This window comes from Scardinius erythrophthalmus, assembly GCF_964197995.2.
Source record: "Scardinius erythrophthalmus genome assembly, chromosome: 2".
NCBI classification, from domain to species: domain Eukaryota; kingdom Metazoa; phylum Chordata; class Actinopteri; order Cypriniformes; family Leuciscidae; genus Scardinius; species Scardinius erythrophthalmus.
Window position 1 is genome coordinate 43631914 of NC_138222.1, and position 26751 is coordinate 43658664.

Sequence of the window (26751 nt, forward strand, 5' to 3'; positions counted from 1 at the left end):
ACAAACTCAAATCTTTACCAAACGGATTCTCAGGATCAGGAACAGGAACAAGAAAAGGAACAAGATCGGGAACAGAACAACCAACAATATGCAACGTTAAGAACTGACAAAGAACAAGACAGAACACAGAACTTTTAAATAGACAGAACTGAAGAGCAAATTAACAAGACACATCTGAACTGAACTAACAATCAATCAAACACTATAGAAACAAACAGGCAGGGTCGGAGGAAGATAGAACTGAACTAACTAATAGATAAACTAAACACAGACCAGAACAGAAATCAGGTTTTCTCATATGTAAGAAGGGGGGGGCTTCATGGACAAACCACTGTTTTAGCACATGGCTAAAATGCACTAGCATGTTTTAACAACATGCTAGCATTAATTATCATGTTGCCAACGCGTGATTTTTTTTCCCAAACCACTTCAGCGGAAATCCCGCCCTGATTGCCCTACACCAATCACTGATCCCTAAACCTACCCGTCACAGATTGCCTACACCAAACACTGATCCCTAAACCTACCCGTCACTGTAACCTGAACCAATTAAATAGGCTGCAGGGCGGGATTTCCGCTGAAGTGGTTTGGGAAAAAAAATCACGCGTTGCCAACGTGTTTTAACATGTTGCTAGCATGAATTAGCATGTTTTATCACAATGCTATCATGTTTTAGTATGTTTCTAACACAAATTAACATGTTGCAAACATGTTTTAACCTGAATTAGCATGCTGTTAGCATGGTTTAACATATTGCTAGCATGAATTTAAATGTTTTAACACTACTATGAATTAGCATGTTGTTAGCATGAATTTCAGATTGCTAACATGTTTTAGCACGTTGCTAGCATTAATTAATTGAGCTGTTAGCGTGTTCTTAGTGGTTGCTAGGGTGTTGCTAGTACATTGCTAGGTGGTTGCTAGGATGTTCTGAGTGGTTGCTATGGCATTGTTAGGTGGCTGCTAGATGTTTTGGGTGGTTGTTAGGGTGTTTTGGGTGGTTGCTAGGGTGTTCTGGGTGGTTGCAATGGTGTTGCTAAGCAGTTGCTAGGGTGTTTGTGTGGTTGTTAGGTGTCATAGGTAGTTGCTCTGTATTTTCTATGTTATATCAGTACACTGTCCAAAGTCAATAGAGGCCAACTCCAATTTATTATGGCGTTCCTTTATGGTTGCTATTGTGAGCTAAACTCTCATATAGGGTTGTACTTGTAGACTGGTTGTCAAGCCAACATAATACTAATAATAATAATAATAATAATACAGAGAGGTGTATGAATATCTTTTACAAAAAAATATGAAAAAGATCAGTGAGGAGTCAGGGGATCTTAACTGCACAGAAACTGAATTTAAGGTCTTTGATGACATATGACAGCAGAAACAGAACAAAAGCAAATGCATTAAAGGCATGTAGGAATCACATGACCAACAGGCAAGTTCATCCTGATCAGAGAGCATGAAGGTCAGTTAGAAAGTGACGTGTCAGCAACTTGCATGTCCTGAGGTCTCTACTAAAAGAAAGAAAATAGACTTTTCTGTCTCTTTTATTCTGTCAATACTCTGTTTCTCGGCAGGTCCTCGATACACTTCAGATCAAGGCTTTAAAAATGGAGAACTGGATAATGACTGGTCTAATCTATTCATGAGCTATGCAGATGAGTAAAACACTATGCATTTAAACACATACTCTACTCATATTCACACATCTACATGCACACAGAAAGTGCAAATAAATTCAGATAAATGTTCAAAAACCATCGTGGGACACGTTTCATTTACTAAATTTAGAAACTAAGTCTTGGAAAAGCATGTTATGCTCATCATCCTCAGTTCAGTCGGTCTAATCCGTTCTAATTACAATGATAAACACTGCATAATTCATGTTGCACTGTCCTTTTTGCAATACATAATTAATATATGTTTAATAAATTTGAGCACAGAGCTGACACTTGTGTCCCAGCCAATTATCATCTTTACTAAAAGTGTGCAGGACTCGCTAAAGAACTACTTAATACTTTATAATGTCATCTAAAAAAGGTCATACAATCGAAGTGACACTTTCTCATCTAGGACACTACATTTTTGTGTGTTTCCTCTCTCAAATGTGTTTTAATGTGTGCTGCAATGGTCTCTCACCAGCAAGTAGGGGTCTGGGCAGCAGAAGTAGCCCAAGGTCAGGAGAGGAGGTTTCTAAAATACAACACCAGACAGCCACAGCAGGTTTTCCTATTAAAACCTCACACCTTTCAGTCACAGATGACAGTGAGGTGCTTAACTGAGGAGATGACGACTGGCAAGCTGAGCAGAGGACTCGCATTGATTAAAGCTGGCATTTAAAAACTACTTGTCGTAGTTTGTCCCTGCTTTAAGCATCACCGGATGGGTTTAAGATGGAGATTTCCCAAGGGGGGAAACGTGTTGATTATCCCCGGCCATAAGTTACACCCTCAACTGTCCGGCGGACACAATTAATCACATGACCCACCGCAGCGAGATTAACTCGGAAGCCTTGGACTACAGCCCCTTCCATTAAATCACGGAGGGAAATCTAACAGAGACGGCCCATGTTACGAGTGGACACCGAGACTAATGAGGAGATGAATGCAGCTACACAGGGAGAGAAAATCAAACAAACAAATAAACAGACAGATGCCCTTATTAGGCAGATTCATTCAAGTCAGGCATTAGAGACGGACGGTGCCGTCCACCAGCAGCTTGTTGTCAGACCTGTTACAGCAGCAAAGAACCACAACCCTCACACAACAACCCCCTCATAATCGTCATGACGACATGACGCCCGGCAATCACCCGCTCCCTCAGGGCATGACATTTAATACTAATATGCATGAACACGATACACGCATACACAGAAAAAATCTATCCACAAATAAAGCTTTCTTACATGCCAGCCATTTTGGCAGCTGGCACACTTGTGATATGAAATATGCACAAAGTGATCTAATATGCATGTAAACAAGCTTTCAATGGAATAACCCACTTTCTGTTCTTCTTCCTCCTTTCACCTCACTTAAACTCTGAGGCTTTCCCACGCATGAGCCAATATCTCCAGAGGCCTTGGGAAGTGTTGGCATTATGGAGGGGTTCGATGAGGTCGAGACCCCCTTGTGCAGTCATAGTCCTACTAGTATCTCTAAAAGCTGACTGAGGGGTCCATCGGACCCATGCTGGTTGATAATATTTACTGTTAGAGCAGGAAATGGACAGATCCAAGACAGACTTAGACTGATTATTGCAAATATATATTAGATCACTGTTAAATAGCTACTCACAGTGCTTTCTGCCCTAGGCATACATGTAGTTGGCAATGCATCACATACTGAGGGTGTGGTTTAGCACAAAGAAAACAAATCCCAGTTCACATTGTTGCCTGTTCATTTCAAAGAGGAAAATGATGAAAAACATACCTCAACTTTGGGTATTACTATTTTTAGACACAAACAAAAGAACAAAGAAACAAATATGCCAAAAAGCTGTTGTTCCACTTCAACTTTTCCACACAAACAAAAAATAAATAATAAACAACAACCCAGAACTGTTTTTTTTTTACACTTATCAAAAATGTGTTTAAAATAGATAAATAACGTTGATAATTTGATGTTTTTCAAAGTCTCTTATGCAAACCAAGGCTGATTTTTATATATATATATATATATATATATATATATATATATATATATATATATATATATATATATATATATATTGTGGAATTTGAATACAATTTAAAATAAGTTTTAATATGTAAATTAAAACTTAATAATATTTTAAAATGTAATTTATTCCTGTAATTTTCAGCATCATTAGTCCAGTCTTCGGTGTCACGATCCTTCAGAAATCATTGTAATATGCTCCTAGCAGGCACACAACGTCATAAGACGTTGATATTTGGTTACATTTTGGTCGCGGCATCGGGTGACCAAAATTCTCTATATTATTAATATATTATTCTTTTTTTTGTTTTTAGGTTGTGTTGTAAATTTACCAAAATCCAACGTCTTGTTGACGTCATAATGGTGCCATCCAAACAACATCAAATTCTAACATCATTAGACGTTGATATTTTGTGTTTTTAGGTTGTGTTGTAAAGTAACCAAAATCCAACGTTGAGCCAACAACTCAAGCCAACGTCATACTGACGTGAGGTTAGGTGATTAAAACCCAACGTTTCCTTGACATCCTAATGGTTACGTCCACACAACGTCAAATTCTAACATCATTAGACGTTGAAGCCCTGTTTTCAAATATGTGCTGATGTTGCCAACTCTTTGTACAATTATTATTACTGACTAGTGATATCACTTAATTAAGTGTGTGATCCCAAATGTTGCTTTTGGTATCATCTAATAGTGATATATTGCTCAGTCAGTTGTTGTTGTTTTTTTTTGTTTTTTTCGTTATTCTCTCTTTTTTTTTTGTACATACAACAGACCCAAGTAAATTTTAATGATTTTTCTACATGTTCACATCCTTACTGCCCTTTAGCATCAACACCAGGAAGGTTTTAGTGTTGTGTTGCCAGAAGATAAAAACGTCCACCCTTTCTGACGTCAACCCGATTTTCATTTCCAACCAAAATCCAACGTCTGACAGACGTTGGATGTTGACGTCACATTGACGTCCGGTGCCTGCTGGGCTGATTTTCTGCTTTCTTATTATCAATGCTAAAAACAGTTGTGCAACTTAATATTTTTCTACAAGTAAAAAAGCTTTGAAACATTGTTTATATAATATGCTTATATTGCTTTCTGTCATCTGTTTATATAATAATACACACTACATGATACTTGGCCAAATTAAAAAAATATAATAACTCACAGCAGTTAAATACATCAGAACATGAACATCAGATTCTAATTAGTATAACTTGAAATATCATTTGTTATTTACCTGCAATCTCTTTCTTGCAAATATTGGGGCCCTTAGGACACTTCAGTACATTTCAAACATACATAGCCTCATGTATGCAGGAGGGACTTGCAGTCACCGAGGGCTAAAAGAAATAAACAGGGGTCGAGGTCTTTGGCTAAGAGCTCAGTACAAGTTGAGTCAGGAGGCAGGACTGGAGAAGTGATTTATGACAGTTGTCCAGAGGGCAGGGAAAAGGCAGAGGACAGATGAAGCAGGTGAGGGGGGAGGGCCAGACAGGAAGGGTGCTGTGGCATCTCATAGCGGGGAGAAACAGAAGGGCAGTGAGGCATGAGGCCGCAGCAGTCCCACTCTCTCACTCACACACTCTTTCATCAACTCTCCTGTCACCTCTTCTCTTCAGTCATTAGTGCCCCACACTGAGAAAAGTGCTGACGGCTCCCGGAGTCTGACAGTTCTGGGGAAACTCAAACATATGATCACCTGAACTTTCTGTACTAAGCTGAGCTCTATCCCACACCAGAAACCACTACATTAATCAGCCACTAGTAACTGGATCACAGAGATGCATGCAAAGTGAACATAAATTACATTACAAAAATTATAATAAAATGAATACATTTTGTGATTAAATTATATACTTTATATAAATATTTCCTTTTTTTCAATTTTATATTAAGTTATTACAATACATTACTTAATTAAAGGTAGCATAAAAGCTGTGTCTTTTCTTCCCTACTGTGACATATCCGACTGAAAAGGCTTCTCGAACAAGAAAAATGTAGGGCGGATTTTGTCTGTCTGTAATTGATTGGATTGTTGTGGTTTGCTATTGCTGTGATGTCACGTGAGGCTCGTCCTCGTCATCATTTGTATAACTTTAAGTTCTTCTCTTTCTCTCATACTGTTTTTTTTTTTCTTCCTTTTTCTTTTACTGTATTTTCCTAATTCTACGGCACTTTGGTTCAATGTTGGTTGTTTTTTATAAATAAACTTGAACATGAATCAGAGGAGAGAAGTTGCTGTTATAGGGAGTGGACCCTGTTGTGATTAAAGATTAATCAGAACAGATGTGCACGAATAAATCATTTATAATAAATACCACAATCTTTTTGAATTATCAATTTTCAATTTTGATTTCATGGTGTCCACACACATTTTTTTACTTAAAATAATAAATAGTAATTGTGAAAAAGTAATATGTGACCCTGGACCACAAAACCAGTCACATGGGTATATTTTTTAAATTGAGATTTATACATCATCTGAAAGCTGAATAAATAAGCTTTCCATTGATGTATATGGTTTGTTAGGATAGGACAGTATTTGGCAGAGATAGAACTATTGAAAATCTGGAATCTGAGGGTGCAAAAAAATCGAAACGTTGGGAAAAATATCCTTTAAAGTTGTCCATATATGTTCGCTATTGTGCTGCATTCACTCAGAAAAATACATGTTTCATATATTTACGGTAGGAAATTTACAAAATATCTTCATGGAACATGATCTTTACTTAATATCCTAATGATTTTTGGCATAAAAGAAAAATCGATAATGTTGACCCATACAACGTATTGTTGGCTATTGCCACAAATATACCCGTGCGACATGGGACTGGTTTTGTCATCCAAGGGTCACATATACAGTTATACAAAAAAAAGACAAAAGCAAGAAGTAAGGTGTGCACCAAGACATTCTTAAGATTATACGGGCTGGAATAGCGCCTTCGCCTTAACAAGGGGGTCGTCAGAATCTGACAGTGTTTCCATGGTGATGAGGAGAATGGATTTTCAGCTCTTCCAGATGAAATTCTCTCTGGAAAGCTCAGTTTCTTTTACAAAACGCAAAAGAGAGGCGGAGAGACATAGATAGAGATTGACAGAGATATAAGACAATGTGATTATGTCAATTGCAAATGCCTAGTGTGTGTGTAGATATGCTTGTATGCGAGTCCATTAGAATTCAAGCATGTGCACTTAGTCAATTTCAATCAATGGATAAATAATGGTCTGAGAACAAAATGGAAAAATGGTTCTACTAATGTGCTACTGACAAAGAGACTTTAAAGGGTCATGTTGTTGCCATGGCATCAGGACACTAGCTGAAGGCAAAAAAAGGAGACGGTATATGAGCATACAAATCTCTCCTACACCCTGAAAATTCTGTCATAATGTCGTTCCAAACTTGTATGACTTACTTTCTACACGAGATATTTTGAAGAATAATCGGTAAACAAACAATTTTGGTAAACATTGACTTTCATTTTGTGAGAAATTTCTTTAAATATCTTCATCAGAATTTTCCTTTTTGGGTGAACTATCCCTTTAACTAGTGGGTGAGATCAATGTTGTAACATGAATTTTAATGCTAACCAAACTGAAATTGGTTGCAGGGATGAAATCACACATGACCTTAAAGGGTTAGTTCACCCAAAAATGAAAATTCTGTCAGTAATTACTCACCCTCATGTTGTTCCAAACCCCGTAAGACTTTCGTTCATCTTCGAAACACAAATTAAGATATTTTTGATGAAATCTGAGAGCTGGATCACTCCTCCACAGGCTTTTGGACACTATAACTTGCTGGCCCAGAAAATGTATTAAAGACATTGTTAATATAGTCCAAGTGACTACAGTGGCTCAATCTTAAGTTTCTAAAGCGACGAGAATACTTTTTGTGCGCAAAAACAAACAAAAACAACGACTTTATTCCACTTTTCATTTCCTTCTCTCTGGGCCTCGAGTCTTTTTACGTAGTGTTTAAGCGTAGCGCGTCTGTGTTTCACGTCACCACGTAGGCTCACTATTGGGCGACTCTGGTCATGTGTGATACGTGGTGACGTGAAACACAGACGCGCTACGCTTAAACACTACGTAAAAAAACTCTAGGTCCAGAGAGAAGGAAATGAAAAGTGGAATAAAGTCGTTATTTTTGTTTGTTTTTGCGCACATAAAGTATTCTCGTCGCTTTATAAACTTAAGATTGAGCCACTGGAGTCAACTTAGGCAAGTTATAGTGTCCATAAGCCTGCAGGAGGAGTGATCCAGCACTCAGATTTCATCAAAAATATCTTAATTTGTGTTCCGAAGATGAACGAAAGTCTTACGGGGTTGGAACAACATGAGGGTGAGTAATTACTGACAAAATTTTCATTTTTGGGTGAACTAACCCTTTAAATCTTAGTGTAAAATATAAAGGATTTACTGGAGAAAAATCCATTTTAAGGTAAAAAGTTACCTTTATAGTTAAATTTTTGATCATGATAAATTACTTTTAATAATTACCACAATAAATTCTTTCTTTTCTTTTTTTTTTTTTACCACCCACCCTGGTGTTGGGGGAGGTTTTTAAAACAGCACACTTTGTACTTGATATTCATTTACAGAGTTGAAGGATAAGAGTTGGTTTCTAAATTATATTACCTTGTAGCAGATATATGAGAACATTACGTCGAGAAACATGGTGCAAAACTAGAATCACAGACACAACACTCCTTGATCTCCCCTACTTCAAGAGAACATTTGAGAGCAAATTCTAAAGTATCTACTGTACACTCATATCATTTAAAGTTATCAGTACTATCTGTGACAACTTTATAAACTTTATAAAAAGAGACAGAAGTAGAAGCACAGTTTTTCACTCTTATATTTTGGCTAACACATTTGTTTAAAATCTAGTCCATTTTTCAGCCACATCAAACAGCTTCCTTTTTCCATTATGCAAGGCCAAGCTATTTAAATTTATGTAATTAAATTTTTGTTCTTCAGGAGCTTCCTTTGTTTGAAACTTAACGCTGAGCAATGACGTTCGTGTGTGCGTTTCACTGCGATTAATTTAGCATCCTCCCTTTGTTTATTTTAGCTGTTTACAGCATCAGGCCTGGTTCTGAATGAATGCCAATGCCAGGCGCGGGAAGGAGAGGGTATGTTTCTGCTGCACCAGCCACTTCTGCATTGGCTTATCAAGGTCAGCCAATAAGCCGAGAGCCAGAGCCTGTGGAGGAAGAAACCTGAACCAGCACAGCGTCACAGCACGGCGCACACAAATCACGGCAATCCGACTTGGTCCGTAACTACAGGAGATAGGTGACAGTGCCCTGTTTCAAAACTTAATTCTTTGACTGGTTTAAAAGGAGGGTCTTTTTGGCTGATGTTAAACTTTTTGAGAGTGCCCAGTTTCGGGCCCAGTTTCACAGACAGGGCTTAGATTAAGCCAGTAAAATACAGCCTGTGGTAAACATAACTTGACAATACTTTGACGTTTTGTTCTGCAATGTAAACTGCACACACTCACGCCCCAACCCAAACTTTCTTATCTAGTTACTTATTAAAATCATACATTTCCAAAAAGAAACATAAATGGTTTGTGTGTATTGACGTCATCCCTACAGACACGACTACTGCTGCATCTCAATTCAGAGGATGCTTTTTTTTTTCGCACACAGTCATTTTCATTTTGGGTTAACTACATTTTGTCACTATCCATGATACAATACATATTGTTGCATTTTTGTATTGGGATATATTGTGTGACACGATATATTGCTACACCCCTAAAGGTCTGCTCACACCGGGACGAATTTCGCGTGCGATATTCGCCGACGTTTAACGCCTCGTGACTAAACAAAGGGCGCCAATGTGAGTGTGCACACCGACGCGAAAAACGCCACGCGTAAAAGCATCATTTTTAAAAAAATGCCTCGGGCTCGTTTTTTTGGTTTGATGCGTCGCGTCAAAAACTATCCGACCAATGAGATTGGCGCTTTTGCTCACGTGTCTGGAGCTTCTGAAGTTACAGTAAAACACAACTTGGGGGCGCTCAAACACAAAACGGTCTTGCTGAGCACACTTATGTACCGGCGAAGAAGATAAATGCCGAGTAGCGTCTAAACACTGCCGGGAAGAAATAAGAAGAGGAAGATGCAAGGCAAGATGAATGTAGAGCTGCTGGTCTCGCTGGTGTCGGAACATAAAGAACTATGACAAACGCGACAGCGACTACAAAAATCTTGATAAAAGAGAACTGTTATGGAGTGGTATTAAGCGCCATCTAATGTCAGGGAATGAATTTGCATGTTCACTCGGCTCATCGTCAGCGAAAATCGCTTGGGTGTGAACACAAAAAACGCGTTGAAAAACGCTGGCGAATAACGCACGCCGATATTCGTCCCGGTGTGTACGGGCCTTTAAGCCCAGTTTATTGAGGGTTTATGAGATGTTTTACCAAGACACTAGGCTTACAAACATAACCTTAAAGGTAAGGTAGGCAATCTTTCAGAGGGGCTAGCAATAGCAAGATAGATTTGAAAGCATTAGATCCCACCCTCCCTTTAGAGTGCTCCCCAAAGCCACGCCTCCTGCAAAACACATGAACGCGTACGGCAGGGAGCAAAGCATCACGAGAGACAGTGTTAAACTACCTCATGTCTCAAAGCACATAACATTACAATAATAATGAGAGCACTGACCTGTATCACTTGACTGCTGCGGATTCATTTTGGCATTGATCATGTTGCTATTGAAACGCGTAAGTTCAAGTCACGAACTGCTCTGAGTATAATGTTACAGTTTTTTCATCTCATACAAATTACAGTAGTTATGGCGTGGACGCAGAATAAGCTAGTTGTTTTGGTTCAGGAGCAACTGTAAAAGGTGGCTGCTGTTTTGGTTGCGCTGCTCAGTGACTGACGTCTGTCTACAACTCTGCATAGCATGAAATGAGCTAATGATGTATGATGTCTGAACAAGCAGGGTGCATGGATGTATGGAAATACATATGTTAACAGGCAGGTAGGACATCGTATCGTTGCCCTCGGACAGAATGCGATAATTGGATGAACATTCTATGGTCCTACACCTTCCACAGACATATAAATACATTTAGACCACTTAAATTAGTGGTTGCTATCAAAATGTGAAGAGACTTTCAACCAGCATAACAAAAAATAATTCTGGAACAAATAACCTACCCTGCCTTTAAGTCGGAAGAACATTGCGTTTCCACCAACAGCTTGGAATTTTGTGCATAAAATGCACAAACTTTTTAATCAGCCATTCTTGAGTAGCTTTATGAGCTCTTCTGTGCATTTAGGTAGACAATCCAAAACCTGTTACATAATTAAATAATTTCATAACATCTCTGTGGCCTTTTCTGAAATTCCACTTTAAAGCATGCACTCTCAAATGTTTGCCTGTGTGGTTGGATCGATAAGGCTGATTAAAGCCCAAGCCACATCAATGCACACATGAGACCTATCAATAATCTCACTTCCAGTAAGGCAGAACTACTACAGAGAGGTGGGGGGAGTGGGCACACTGGGAGGAGGCACACTGAAATTTTAAGCTTAAGGGAGCTGGAATGAAATGATATGAGGCCCCAATCCATCACAGCCCACTCTTGATTTGACCTAGCCAGAATGTTATCAAATTACTTTTTTTTTTATAAAGTAAACAGACCAAAATCCCAGGCTGGAACAAAAGACTAAATAAAGAGTGCTAGAAGTGCATAAAGTCATTTGAAGTATCTGGAACTAAAGATATGGTATTAGTAGGGACACACAATATATAACGGTAAATCAGTTAGCCTATCAGTCGATGTTAGCAATTTGGTACATTTTATTGGTATTGCTAAATCAATTGAGGATTTAAATATACATGCTAACTTTCTCTATTTTTAGATTTAGATAACCTGTGTAATCATCTAAAAAGCAACTAAAAGTTAAACTTTAAAAAATAAAAAAAAGTAAAGTGCTATAGCATCTGACAAAAAAAGAAAAAAAGGCTTGGTTTGTCCAAAGAACTCATTACATAAGCTGTTCAGCTGATTTCACATGTAAAGTGGAACTTTAAAGATTTAAGATGGGTGAAAGAAGCTGGATCCTTGAAAAAATCTCCAGTTGTGAGATTAGAGGGCACAGATTCATAAATATTTGTCACCCACCTCTATTCTTTGTACTTAACTCACATTCACGATTAATACAAAATCTGGCAGCACCACTAGCCCAAGTGAGCTCACACTCAGCAAATATACAGCAACAGACTCCTTGGCAGTCTATTCAAGGACATCCCATTAACAAACGCAAGGGTTTGACTGACAAGTTGTTGATCCAATCGCAAACGTCCCTAGGAGTCTCTGGCGGTTTTCCCCACAGTCTCTGAGTCACTTGCAGATTTCACAAACATGGCCTCTCAGCCAGCATCAGTCAGGAACTATTTAGCGGCGCTCTGAAAAATCTCATTGGTTTGTCCCCTAACGGCCAGGAGTGGAAAGGGTAACCTAATGCAGGCTGACAGTCCTCTTCTCACCGTACACACTTTTTCCTTCTTTTTCTTCCGTCTAGGTGCTTTACACTAGAGCTTTTGATGTGGTTTGTAGTCAATCTGAAGACAGTTTGGTTCGTTCAGTTAGTGTGAAAGCTTTCTCCCAAAAAAAGCTTTCCACCAATGATGCCAACTTACTGTGATTCAGAGCCAAATAATACAAAGGCTGCATCTTAATTTGCAATTGTATGCAGAATTAGGATTAGTGCCTCTCAAATCACAATGCATTGTAAATAATACGCAAAAGGTTCCCACTACACTATTTCTGGTGGACTTTGAAAGTTTGCATCTCTGCATGCTGTATGGATTAATATCAGCCATAAAATACTCTTTTTTCCTCAGTAAAATGGTGAAGAATGTAAGGCCGATGCTGTAGTGGGTATAAGTTGTTTTATTATTATTGTTTTATTTCAAATTTACTGAGAAAGTGTTTTCAATGTAACTTCTCACTAAGATACCAAACCCCACAAATGATGATAATCTTATCCTAAAAGAACAACACATGTATGTGTCTTCAGTTGTGTCATAGACATTTAGCCTATCTTTACAATCTTACTTCATGATCCACTCTTAAATGTGTGATTCTGTTCACTTTTCTTTATATGCCAGTAAGAGCTGAAAATGACGTGGCTATTTGTAAAGGTGGAAGAATCAGAGAATTCTAATAAAGAAAATATTTAATAATTAAATATTTATTAGATATTCAAAGGCTTGTTTAAAGATCTAAATGTGTATTTGGTGAACATTGATGGTATACTATAAAGTATTAGCTGTAGCTTTTCTGTTACTAATAATTGAAATGATCTTTAATATCTCTGTCTAATAACACATTAGAACTCTTAAACAAAGACAGAAAACTAATGAAGTTAGACAACGGGAACAGGAATGGGCACCGCCGCTCTCGGCGCTGTCAAAAAAAGTCCCACTTTTGACACTTATCGGCCAAACAAACAAACAAAAAACTTATTGGGCGATATTTAAAAAAAAAAAAAAAGTCAAATATCAGCCAATATATATACTTTCTGATATATTATATTACACTACTGTCTTCAGGAATATATCCTAAAACGCTGTGTTTCTAATACAGGAGTCAACAGTAAACCTGGACAGATTATCATAATGAGAGAGTCTTTTTCTATGCAAGGTTTTGTAGAAAATATTTAGGGCAGGCAAATTAATTATGCAAGTATTTAGCTCATGGTAAAACAAAAACTAAATTATGCACCTTCTTGTACTCCTGAATCTTCTTAACAGTCTTTAAGTATGCTCTAAACCCAAACACTGAGAACAAACATGTGTCTATAGAAACAGAGATACTGAATAAATAGAGAACTCAATCTCAGACTAAAGTGTTCAGACTGCCAAGTCAGAGCTGGAATCTTAAACTGTAAAACTGCTGAAGGGATGATGTGAGATCAAAGCGCTGGAAACCAGAGCACCATATACAGTAAGAGCTGGATTAAAGGAACAACATGAATTGAGCAGAAGAGTGTTTGGTGTATGTTTGGACAAGACTGCAGCTGTTTAATGAGGCCAAAATGAAACAGACCCTACACTTGAGCACAAACTGAGAGAAAGCAGATAGTGATAAACAATCTGACAGAGCACTATCTGCCTGCTTGCCTGAATACAGGAAGATGAGGATTTTGGATAATGCCAGAATAGTCTAGTACTATAAATGTAACCTTAAAAGAGAACTCCGGTCAATTTTAAAGGGGTGGTTGATTGCTATTTCACTTTTTTCATTTTAAATACTGTGTAATGTTGCTGTTGGTGCATGAACAGTATCTGCAAAGTTGCTGCGCTGAAAGTTCAACGTAAGCAGAGATATTGTCTTTTAAAAATCAGGAAGTTTAATGCCTACAAAAACGACTCGAATGGGACTACAACGAGATACTTCCCGGGTTTTATACGTAACTAACCCAACCATTTACATCAACCCTCCCTCCGGAACATGTTCTGCTGTCGAAGAGGAGTTATAGTGGAGAGCTGTACCTGTCAGGTCTTCTGTGTTCAGGCTTCCTACAGACGCTGTAGTTCGTCAACAATGGTTAAAATTTAAGTTTGATTATGTTCCTGACAATTACAATCGTAGTTTAGCTGTCTGTGCTGCGCATTTTACGGAAGACAGCTTCCAGAATCTACACGAGTTCAATGTCGGATTAAACAAGAAACTATTACTACAACATGAAGCAGTTACAGCTTTAAAACCAGAGGCCACAACCTGCAAGTAAGATTTAATCATTTTAAATGTATTTGCCTGTATAATTTAAGACGGAATGTTTTAGTTTGATCAAGGATGTAAAAAAATGCCAGCGCTGGCTTTAGATGCGTATAAACATTTTGGACCCGAATTTGTATATGTACAAATTTTGTAAACGTATTTTCCATGTATACTTTATGACGTAATTTTTTTATTTGATCAAGAATGCAAACCAATGCCAAAGCTGTTTGGTTATAGTAGCTAGTTAGTTCGATGTTATTTTGTGTGTAGAAGAAACGTGTACAAACTTCAAAAAATTATCGCAACAGCAAACTTCAGCTGCTGTTATCATATGTACACCTAAAGAAAACGACAAACTGAGTAAACTACCGGTAAGTTTTGTGAATAGTTAAACGGTTGTTCATTCTATCAATAAAACAATTTCTTTAAAAAACGGTATTGCTCAGTCATGTATTCAGTTATATTAAATGTTTAATCAGGGGGAAAGCGTATCTCAAAAGCTAACAAACAGCAGTAGCATTTTCAAGTAACAGCGTGTGGAAATTCTTTGAGAAAATAATAATAATTAAAAAAAATTACCATTCAGAAACGTTTAGTAAGAGCCGTGTTTGCGGAGGTTCTGCTTGACTCTCTTCATCACCGCTCTCTGGGTCTGATTCTGGCTCAAACTGAGGCAATATTGACACCACTACATTTGACCGGGTTCGGAGCATAGCTATATGATGTCTATGGTTCGGAGCACATGCAGCTGTCGCCCGTAAAGGTAATGGGCGTGAAGATTCCGGACGCAGTTTAGCCAATTACAACACACCGGCCGAACTAACCAATCTAAGCCTATTGCCTGTTTCTGAGGGAGTGGTTTCATAGACTCAGGAAGTCAACCGGTCGTTCAAATGACAGAGGAGGAAGCGGCTTACAATAAAGGTGAAATTTATGAAAAATAAGGCGTTTTTTTAACAAACGAAACACGAAGACATGTTATATTGCAGCCCATAAACACAATCAAGCAAAGAAAAAAGGCAGTAAACCACCCCTTTAACATTGAGCTCATTTTTTTGTAAATTTGGAGTGCTGTCAGTACAGAGAACAACGACAAAAATCGGTGTTGCCTACACCGAGTTATCCTATTTTTAAAATTTGCATCCTGTTGACTTCAATGGGGCAAGTTTTAAACCTGCTTTTAGCCTCTTAACATCCTTGATGTGTCATTACAAGTGCACAGGTCATGTGAGTGATTCCTTCAGAGTGATCACGGGTGAATCTGACTGCAGTAGATGTGAAAGATATGAATAAAAATTATGTTTATTCAGCCAGCGCACATACCTGTATTTACTTCCCGTTTTCGGTCGAAGTCCACAGTAGTCAATTGTCGAGTTCACGCGCGTGATCATAGGTAACTAAACCTATGCGCGTGAACTCGATAATCGATTATTGTGGACTTCAACCGAAAACGGGAAGTAAATACAGGTATGTGCGCTGGCTGAAATAACATTCAGAATTACGGAATCACTCACATTTTCTGGGCACTTGTAATGACACATCAAGGATGTTAAGAGGCTATAAAAGCAGGTTTAAAACTTGCCCCATTGAAGTGCAAATTTTAAAAAGAGGATAACACGGTGTAGGCAACACCGATTTTTGTCGTTGTTCTCTGTACTAACAGCACTCCAAATTTACAAAAAAATGACAGCAATAGCTTTGTCTTATCTGTTTAATTCAAATGTTATGAGTAACATTATGAAAGTTATCTTTGTGCTAAGCAATAGCAGTGTTTGGTGAATGCAAGCTAAAGAATTCAGATTCACCCAATACACAAACAGTACAAGGGGTACAATGCTTTTACATCATCAGTTACCTCAAGTGGTCGACCGATAATAAACATTTAACCTTGCAAACTCTGACGTGAGCGCATGGCGTCATCTTCTCAGTTCTCGCGCATGCATCGTGGTGGCGCTCTCATGAACAGAGGCCCACACGAAAGTAAATGAAGTTGTTATTTTGGGGTATTTTTATGCACAAAAAGTATTCTCGTCGCTTGATAAACTTAAGGTTGAACCACTGTAGTCACTTGGACTATTTTAATGATGTCTTTACTTACTTTTCTGGACTGGCAGAATGAAATTATGAAGGAGTGAGCCAGCTCTCAGATTTCATCAAAAATATCTTCATTTGTGTTCCGAAGAAGAACGAAAGTCTTACGGGGTTGGAACAACATGAGGGTGAGTAATTACTGACAGAATTTTCATTTTTGGGTGAACTATCCCTTTAAGTAGTTGCAATCTAAAGTATAAATCTGTTTATTTCACAATATATATTTTTTTAACAAGTTTTTTCATATTAGTTTTCAAATTATTTATTTCTAAATTTGTAAATATAATGTAAAATAAAAAAATAAAAAATTTTGTCTTTACTATCTTTAAATTAAATAATGTTATATGTATCAGCTTTATATCAGACATCGGCCACCCTGCTCTCTAAGATATCGGCAATTTAAAAAAATCAATATCGGTCGACCACTAATCATTCGCTTAATGGCTGGAGAAGTATGGCCATGGTCTTCACACCATCTGCATCAGACCTGACAAGGGCTCTCAGATCCTCAGGTGCAATAACTACTGTAGCAAGTAACGGGACATGTTGCTGCAAATACTACCCGGCAGCTGCCTGTTTTCATTGTAGTTTTCCTCTTAAAGGTGGTATCAGCGATTTCAGGCCCAAACATAAATGATCACATTCATCTAATATTTCGCTAGCTGCACGCCCCATAAGCATGCTGTCAAAAAACCGCGTCTCTCTAGGTAGCCTAGGCTCTGAGATCAGCACACAAAAACAGTTGGTATCAACATCACTCAAAACCAAAATAAATAGTGTTCCAACCAATCATCGACAGGGGCGGGTGTTGTGAGGTTTTGCGCTCGTGCACGGCTGCCTATGACGGCTGCACGCGAAAACCTCACAACAACCGCCCCTGTCGGTGATTGGTTGGAACACTATTTGTTTGGGTTTTGAGTGTTTGGCTAAAACGGGTGAAAACAACTGTTTTTGTGTGCAGATCTCAGAGCCTAGGGACGCAGTTTTTTGACAGCATGCTTATGGGGCGTGCAGCTAGCGAAATATTAGATGAATGTGATCATTTATGTTTGGGCCTGAAATCGCTGATACCACCTTTAAATGGTCATAATACAACATCAACATTTTAAGCAGTGAAAAGAACGGTAAAATTCATATAGCAAAACTCTATAGACAGTAAACCCAGTGTGATGTTGCTTGAATGTATAGTGCACATTTTGTATAGACACTAAAATGTACAACATCAACATATTGTGCTGATAGCATAAAAAACTATTTTATAGGCTATATAAACAATATTAGTGTTTGAGTGTTATGTGTTAATATGAGTGTTTTGTGAGGTATCTTTTGAGGTTCCTAGAATAATGAACTTTGAACTATTAGAACTATCATATTGAAATTTGGTCAACAGTGTCACTAAAGACATTAACGTTACAAAAGATTTCTATATTCAAATAACTTTCTATTCCTCAAAGAATCCTGAAAAAAATATAGTGGTTTCCACAAAATATATTAAGCAGCACAACTGTTATCAACATTTAGAATAATCAGAAGTGTTTCTTGAGGAGCATTAGAATGATTTCTGAAGGATCATGTGACACTGAACACTGGAGTAATGATGCTGAAAATTCAGCTTTACCATCGCAGGAAAAAATTACATTTTAAAATATATTAGAATATATTTTAAATTGTTATATTACAAATATTTTGATCAAATGCAGCCTTGTTGAACATAATCTATAAGAGACTTCATTCAAAAACATTAAACCAGACAGACATATTTGGGGTACAATTGACCCTTCGCTAAGCCCCGCCCTCCTTAGTTACTGTTGCTACGCCTGCCAAGCTTTTGCGCCTGGCACGTCTATTACAGTATGTATGCACCGGTTTCAGACATTCCTAAGGAGATAGCTAGATGTACCGCATGGCGGTACAAAATATGACCGCCGCTCAGGCCTGCACTGGCTTTCCACAAAAATAAATGACGTGGAGCAATTTGGCTGTATTGCGTGTTTATGTATATACCTAAAAAAAGTAGTAGTATGTGCATGTCTGTCTGTGTGGGTGTGTATGTGTGTGTGTTTGTGTGTGCGCATGTGTGTTTGTGTGTGTGTGTGTGTGTCTGTGCATGTGGATTTGTATGTGTGTGTATGGGTGTGTGTCTGTGCGTGTGGATGTCAGTGTGTGTGCATGCTTGCGTTTGTTTGTATTCCTGCATGTGCGTGTGTGTGACAGTATCATCCTAAACCAGCAACCCTTCACTCAACAGCACCATCTACAGGCCGATGAGTGTACAGTCACTAAATGTGCACATAAATGAATTGATTTTATACCCCCCCATGGATGAAATTCTACGAAACTTAGCAGAGGATACCCCCAGAGGATGTCAAGTTAATCATACACATGAAATATGGTGCAGTTCTGAACATCTCCACTGAAGATAGGGGCGATTAAAGCAGAATAATATTGCATTTTCATTTTTTATGGGAGGGGCGCAAATCACAAATGAGTGATTATGGGCTAGGTTGATGTGGGCCCTTAAGACCAACATACCATAAAAATTTCTTCATCCTCGGTTCCACGGTTCAAGTAGTTATTTAGGAAAAACTGAATTTTTGGGGTTTGGGGGGGCCCAGTGCGGGGGGGGGGGTGTCCCCCGGGGACCAAACGAAATTTTTCCGTAAAAGTCTAGTGGGGCTACATGCCCACCAAATTTCATGTTCCCCGGTGCTTCGGTGTCCCTGGTATCGTTGACGGAAAATTCAGTAGATTGACAAAAAAAAAAAAAAAAAAAAAAAAAAAAACTTTGACAATCCCTATATGACCGCTTTCGCTAATTAGTCATTTTTGGCGAACAGGTGAAAATATGAGAGAGCAAGACTGCAGTATGCAGATTCGAGGGCTATATCCACGACATAATATGCAAAGATTAGAGAATAATTTCATCAAAATTGAAGCTTAAGCCTATACTGTAGGTCCCAGCGCAAGCAGTAGCCGCCTCGTACGCTGATCATTCAAATGGGAAACACACAAATTGAGGAACAGTTATGTGCATGCACAGCAGCGTAAGTGAAATTTGAAAATATTCTATAAATCCAACAGCTTATCCATAAGTATTGTGGAATAAACACAAGACATTAGCCTGACCACTTTGCAATGATAACATTCTCCCGCTTATATTTGTAGCGCGCCAGGCTAACGTTACTGCTCACACGTCATGGGTCACATTAGTGACTAACTTAATGTTATGAACTGATTAAGTTTGCATACCAACCTTTTCCTTGGAGATCTCCGGCAAGCCCCCTGATGTTCCCTTCTTTTACTAACTACCTTTTACTTTTACTAGGCACCGGGAGAGTCGCGATCGGATTGGGGTAACGTTACTGGTTTGGCCGTCGATTAACAAAATGCTGAAATATATTTTCAAGTAACGTTAAATTATGTCAGTAAGCCTCCGCCTTGCCTTTAATCACACTGCTTGATCCACGAGCTGGACAATAACTTTATTCTAGAGCTGCTATAAAGCCAAAACACTTTACTTTTAATTTCCTATTATCAATGTAAAGCTGATTTGGAACAATCTACATTGTTAAAAGCGCTATATAAATGAAGATGAGGCCCGGCATTTCTCCCCTTGGGTTTTAGGTTTCGGGAAGGGAACAAAATCCACCACCCCGTCCAAACTTTTAGGATACCGGGTATCAGATTTGCACAATCCATACGCACAACGCTTCGGCATGTTTCCCTCGCTCGAAAGCTTGCCAGACCTCCCGCGCCTAGTTACGGTTGCTAAGCCACGATTGGCCTGTGGCGGTTTTCGGGCGTGGCTTAGCGAAGGGTCAATTGTCTAAAACTATAATTGATTTAAATGCCTACTAATTTAGAAGGCAAAAGCTTCTTTCAAATACACTAGTAGTATACCTGTGAGATAAAATGATCATATTAACTGCTTGCTTTTCACTGAGCCACCGTTCACCAAACGCTATGAAATAAATGAGAACGTGTTAGAATTACACTCATCTTCTTAAAAGGACATTTATTTTAGTACTCTTCCACCGAAAGAGCTGGATACAAGCGAAATTACACTGAAAAGGAAGGCAAATGATGACACTTCAAACGTGAAGCTGAGAGGGAAAAAAAAAGAAGAACAATCCTGCAATTGCCTTAATCCAGAGACACCTGCCATGAAAAGGGGCCCTTTGAAGTCATTAGCAGAGCTAGACAAGACATTGCATTTACATTTGAAACAAAAAGGCTGATTGGCTGTCAGCCTCCTCATATAAAGCTCAGCTGAAAATGCTAGCCAGTACAGAATGATAATGTCTACTTTATCACACCAAACAAACAATAAAATCCACATGCAGGGGGTGGTTGTGCCATTTACAGACTGGCATCAAACCCTGGCGACAGGTCGTGTGATGAAAGCAACAAGGCAAGGTAAAATCTCAGCTGCTTCAAAAATAAAAAGCTTGGTTGTGGATCTCATGACTGAGCAGTCACAGTGCAGCAGGATCTGGTGCTGCAGAGCTAAACTGGCCTAATTAGAGCTCAGGACATCCGCACACTAATCCCCCACACACCCCATCATCCTCACGGCTTTCATCTGTCCATGTGGACGGCTCCGCCAATCCAATAAGCATGTGTGGGCTATATTACGGACAGTAATGTAATGTACAGTAGTAACATGTAATGTGATCTTAAACAATTAGGTGGGCGCTGAGGAGACAGATTTAAGGCACTACAGTATGGCTACAAGTTTGTTATATACTGTACATACACACTCACCCAGTTGGTCCATTTTAACGGCACCAATGCTCAGGTAGGCTGTGGCGTTTAAACGATGCTCAATTGGTACGAATCTTTTGTATTTTTTACCAAATATTGGTATCTTGCCCAAAGTGTGGCAAGATAATATCCTCCACACTATTACACCACCAACACCAGCCTGAACTATTGATACAAGGCAGGATGGATCCATGCGTTCATTTTGTTTAGGAGCCAAATTCTAATCTGAATTTTGCAGCAGAAATCGAGACTCATCCGATTTCTTTTTCTTACTAGCTTTTTTTAACAAAATAGTATGGTATTACATTATTATGCTACAGTATATCTCCCATTTATCGGTTAACATAAAAATAATTATCGCCTTATTGGTATCGGCCAGAATTTCATCACTCGTTTTGAGAGGTTGTTCTCATAAATTGTTCGTATCTGATGGAAAAAAAAAATCAATTAAATGATGAATGCTGGAATATAAACAGGTTATTGCGGTCTCACCTAAAAATGTATATGATGACGACAAGTCCTCAAGGCCATCTATTTAGCCACGTTTGAGTTATATACAATTGTCACTCCAGACCTCACCTTGACCTATTCTTTATTGTCCTATCAATGCTATTGTCAGATGCCAAGAAAACAATGTTAGATACCCCAATCAGAATATGTATTATGATCCTCCTATGGTAGTGCATGCTTTCCTTTTTTAATCTACTGTACGTAAGATCATGTGCAGTATTTATCATTGGAAAAAACATGTTATAATAATGACTTGCTTAATCCAACAAAACAACAACAAAACAAGAAGAGAACATTATGAGATCCATCAATGATATAACCTTTGTAGCAATCACTACATTCATAACAACAACATTTATTATTCTGGAATCTTCAAATGTTCATCTCTCCATATAAACAAAATGAGGGGAAACATATCCTGCAAGCTGAATTCTGTTTAAATTCAGCACATCTGTAAATCTCTCTGTCTGTCCAGTTGTATATGCTTGTAATGTTTTATGCACAGTCTCAGCAAAATGTTCTTTGTACCGCTTGTAAAAGTTTGTTACCCATTCAAAACCCCCACAGCTTCAACAAAGCTGTACCAGGGTGATGAAGTTATATTTTAGTGTATCTTCCTCTCTCTAATTTTAGATTTTGCTGTCAGGGTGCTGTTAGTCAATTAAAGAAAATAAAGTATTTTGCCTTGATGTCTTCGTCCTCTCTGATGTTGTACTTCAGTTTGCTCCTCTCAGCCAAGAATAGACTACTTGAAAATCTATTTAATGGCTCTCTGGCTACATTAAACTATAATGCAATGTCACTATATAAAAAAATATCCTTAAATACATGCAAACTAGAAGAGAAACCCACACGGTCTGCTCTATCTGATAATAGAAAGCACAAGATAATGTTCTCTCTCTATAAATAATGCAGATTATGGAAATGTTGTGTTATCACAAACATGAGCATTGAACCATATAATGCAGATATAATTGTGATAGTTTGTCCTTTGCCTGATTTAATGTTTAATCTAACACATTTTGCAGGATATAAAATTGCTGTGATAGTATGAGAGACTTCTTTAAACATACTGTCTTACCGACCCTAAACTTTTGAGTATATACGCGCACACACACACACACACACACACACACACACACACACACACACACACGCTGTTCACTTCTATGGACAACTACTAGGCTATAAGCTTTGTTTTCAGAGTAAAACCAAAAATATGCAAAAATACAAATGCAACAAACAATGAATTAAAGGGTTAGTTCACCCAAAAATGAAAATTCTGTCAGTAATTACTCACCCTCATGTTGTTCCAACCATGTAAGTCTTTCGTTCATCTTCGGAACACAAATTAAGATATTTTTGATGAAATCTGACAGAATTTTGACTCCTCCATAGGCTTCCAGTGTGACCGAAACTCACCGGCCCAGAATAGTTATTAAAACGTCGTTAAAATAGTCCAAGTAACTACAGTGGCACTACATTAAGTTTATCATGCGACGAGAATACTTTTTGTGCGCAAAAACAAACAAAAATAACGACTTTATTCCACTTTTCATTTCCTTCTCTCTGGGCCTCGTAGTGTTTTTGCGCTGCGCGTCTGTGTTGCACGTCATCACGCAACACACACATGACCGGCGTCGGCCAATAGTGAGCCTACGTGGTGACGTGTAACACAGACGCGCTGCGCAAAAAGACTACGCGAACCAACTAGAGGGCCAGAGAGAAGGAAATGAAAAGTGGAATAAAGTCGTTATTTTTATTTGTTTTTGCGCACAGAAAGTATTCTCGTCGCTTGATATACTTAAGATTGAGCCACTGGAGTCACTTGGACTATATTAACGATCTCTTTAATAACTTTTCTGGGCCAGCAAGTTTCGGTCACATAGAAGCCTATGGAGGAGTGAAACATGGCTCAGATTTCATCAAAAATATCTTAATTTGTGTTCCGAAGATGAACGAAAGTCTTACGCGGTTGGAACAACATGAGGGTGAGTAATTACTGACAGAATTTTAATTTTTGGGTGAACTAACCCTTTAACTCCAACCATCTCCATACCACCAGCAGTGGATTTTTCTCCAAACATTTAGGATATGTACACTCTTAAAAATTATGGTTCTTTATTGGCACATATGGTTCCATGAAAAAACCTTTATATCAGTGGAACCTTTCCATTCTACACAAGGCTCTTTATAGTGGGAAAAATTATTATTTCAATTTTTAAAATGTTCTTCACAACAAGAAAAAAAATATTCTTTTAATAACTGTTCACTAAAAGGGAACCCAAAATGGTTCTAGAGTGTAGCATCATATAGTGGCCTATGTATTCTGGCTGCTTTGAAAAACAAGCAAGCTTTTGATTGTTAACATTATACACACAATGAAAAGTATGAAAAGTTGAGAGAAATATACTATTAAAACAGCAACACTCTTACTGGCTTAAACATAGATGCTATAATGCATTGTAGTTTTCAGTTAAAAAAATAATGTTGTTGGTTTTTTTTTTTTTTTTTTTAGCCTATCATAACCTTTGTGACAGAGGCATCTCATCTCAGCAGGAATCCACAATTACCCAGCAAATAATACTATCCTATCCTTCAACTGTATAGTTGTCTTTTTTAATGGCCTCCTGGAGACATAAAACACAAGACTACATGACAGTACTGTCCACTAAAACAGGAAGCAATTTAGCTTCAGTGTGTGCCAACAGCAGCCAACTCCACATAAATCACTGACCTGTGGGCAAACCTCTTGTTGATATAAAGCATAGAATGACAGACACTTCCACAATATCTCTAACAAAAGCATGTATAGATTACTTATATGTGTTCCTCAAAACATGTTTAGATCACCACAAAATAAATAAGCCCTGTTTATGAATGAAAACAGCATGCATTTGTTTACAGTCATGATTAAAATAATCTTGAGATGATGTTTCATTTCTGAACAACTTTTGATTTCTGGTGCACTTTCAGCATATTTTAACAAATACTCTCCACAAGGTCAGATACTGTCTTTCTCTCTGTGCTGTGAATACAAATTGAGATATAGAGGCCACTTTGGACATGTCATTGCAGTACGAAATAAACTGGCTGTCAATATGACATTAAGCAATCGCCAGAGAGAGCAGATTAAATGTATTTAACTGTAGTATAGCTTTCGTTGGACAATTAAATTAAAGTTTAAAATTATGTGTTCCACATAAACTGTCAGCAGACACGTGGGGAAATAAGCGCAACAACAACAAAAAAACTCAGCTTACCTAGACTATAGTTGACATGTAATTAAGTACCAGCCTGCACAGCCGAACACGATCAATAACAAGTGCTTGATTCCTGACACTTGATCAACAGTTTTAAAGTCGGCATGAAATCAAATTTGACAAATCTTCTTCTTATATGTAATATTGTAGTGTTTATTATAAATGATTTATCTGTGCACTTCATTATTTTTTTAAAATTCATGTACCCTTATAATCTTTAATCAAATACATTACCCTTCCCTCCCCCCTCGAAACGACCTCTCTTCTCTTTCGGTCACGTGCCATGGCGAAAGGGTGCGGCCAGAGCCGATGAGGGTGCGGCTATAATCGAGATGCTCTCGAGGGTGAACTTGACTGATAACAGAGAATGTCTAATAAGGCTGATAACTTGACTTGACTCATCTTGGTTCGCGGGAATAATAAAATAAAATAAAAAATGGAAGGGGAGGGTAACGGTGGGGAGTCTGGTGGAGAGAAATCCTCCACAACTGAACGTAAACTGACATTCAAATCTGCCTCGATTTTGTTTGCAACGCCAAACCTCCAACGATCCAATCAATTCCCGAAGGACGAAATCAATCCCCGCCCTACATTTTTTTCTAATTTCAGAAGCCGTTTCACTCGGATATGCGTCACAACAAGGAAAAAATTACAATCTCAACTTCCGTTTCATGCCGACTTTAACCAGAATCGGCTCCGGTTGATAAACTTTTTGGAGGGCAGGATTATTGCTACTCCTTCTAGGCAGGCCTGAGTGAGCACGGCACGGAGTCCATCACGCCTTTCTAGTACCATCTAGTGGACAAGAGCGTGTACTACACTATTTTAGCATTCTCGCCAGTGAAGAACCTAGGAAAGGTCTCCTGCAAGCTTATATCAATATTTTTTGACAATATTTTATTAGAATTTTTTTCTAGCCTAAAAGCTTAAAAACTTTAAGTTTTAAATGAATATATATATATATATATATATATTTTTTTTTTTTTTTTTTTTTTTTTTTACACAACAATAGTAGTAGTAGCCTAGTAGTGGTGGTGGTGATAATGATGATAATAATAATAATAATAATAATAATAATAATAATAATAATAATAATAATAATATGTAATTGTTGCAATATACTATCACAATGGTAATGACATGAGTACTTTAATATTTCGTCAAAAGTCATTCTTTAGTGATGGGGAAACCCGACTCAGAAACCCGCGCGAATCAGTTGCGTTTAACCAATTAAAAAACGATTCAATGATTCTTTTACGTCATATTGTAACTACGTCATCGCTAAAATATATATTTATTGGCTATTGACTATTACAGTTCGCCTTTAACTTAACCCTTCCTTCGATCAGAAGTCTTATCCTCGGTTCACTTTAAATGCTCTGTCGTCACTTGTCTTCTCATTACGAATCAGACCGGTTTTTGTGAACAGATTCAGAATAGACGACTCGTTCACGAATCGGATATTGCTCGTCAAGGCCTGAGGCGATCTGATTGTCCGTTATAGGTTATGAATGTTTTATTTTTTTCCCTCTGTTCATTTTTCAGAACTTTTCTACTTTACTATCCACTTGTTTGGTTCAGGAAAACGTTAATGATTTTAATTTGAACGTCGTCACACACATTCGAGGTCTGAATAAGGATCATCGCAACATCGAGGCCTTCGACGAGCTTCTGTGCGAACTGAAGAGACACACAC

At 38.1% G+C, this 26751-nt stretch overlaps 1 protein-coding gene across 8 annotated transcripts in view; it reads right to left on the reverse strand.

Moving 5' to 3' along the window:
• The window catches only part of LOC308686187 (uncharacterized protein), a 74537-nt gene extending 49197 nt beyond the window's left edge, over positions 1-25340 (reverse strand). For 2 of the 8 annotated variants that reach the window (XM_081358639.1, XM_081358644.1), the window contains exon 1: positions 25290-25340. The gene's annotated coding sequence lies outside the window, so the exon portion shown is untranslated. Of the gene's footprint in view, positions 1-25055 lie in introns of all 8 variants that reach the window. The other 6 variants (XM_081358638.1, XM_081358642.1, XM_081358640.1 and 3 more) reach the window with 4 other exon arrangements.
• Between the last annotated feature and the right edge of the window lie 1411 nt (positions 25341-26751).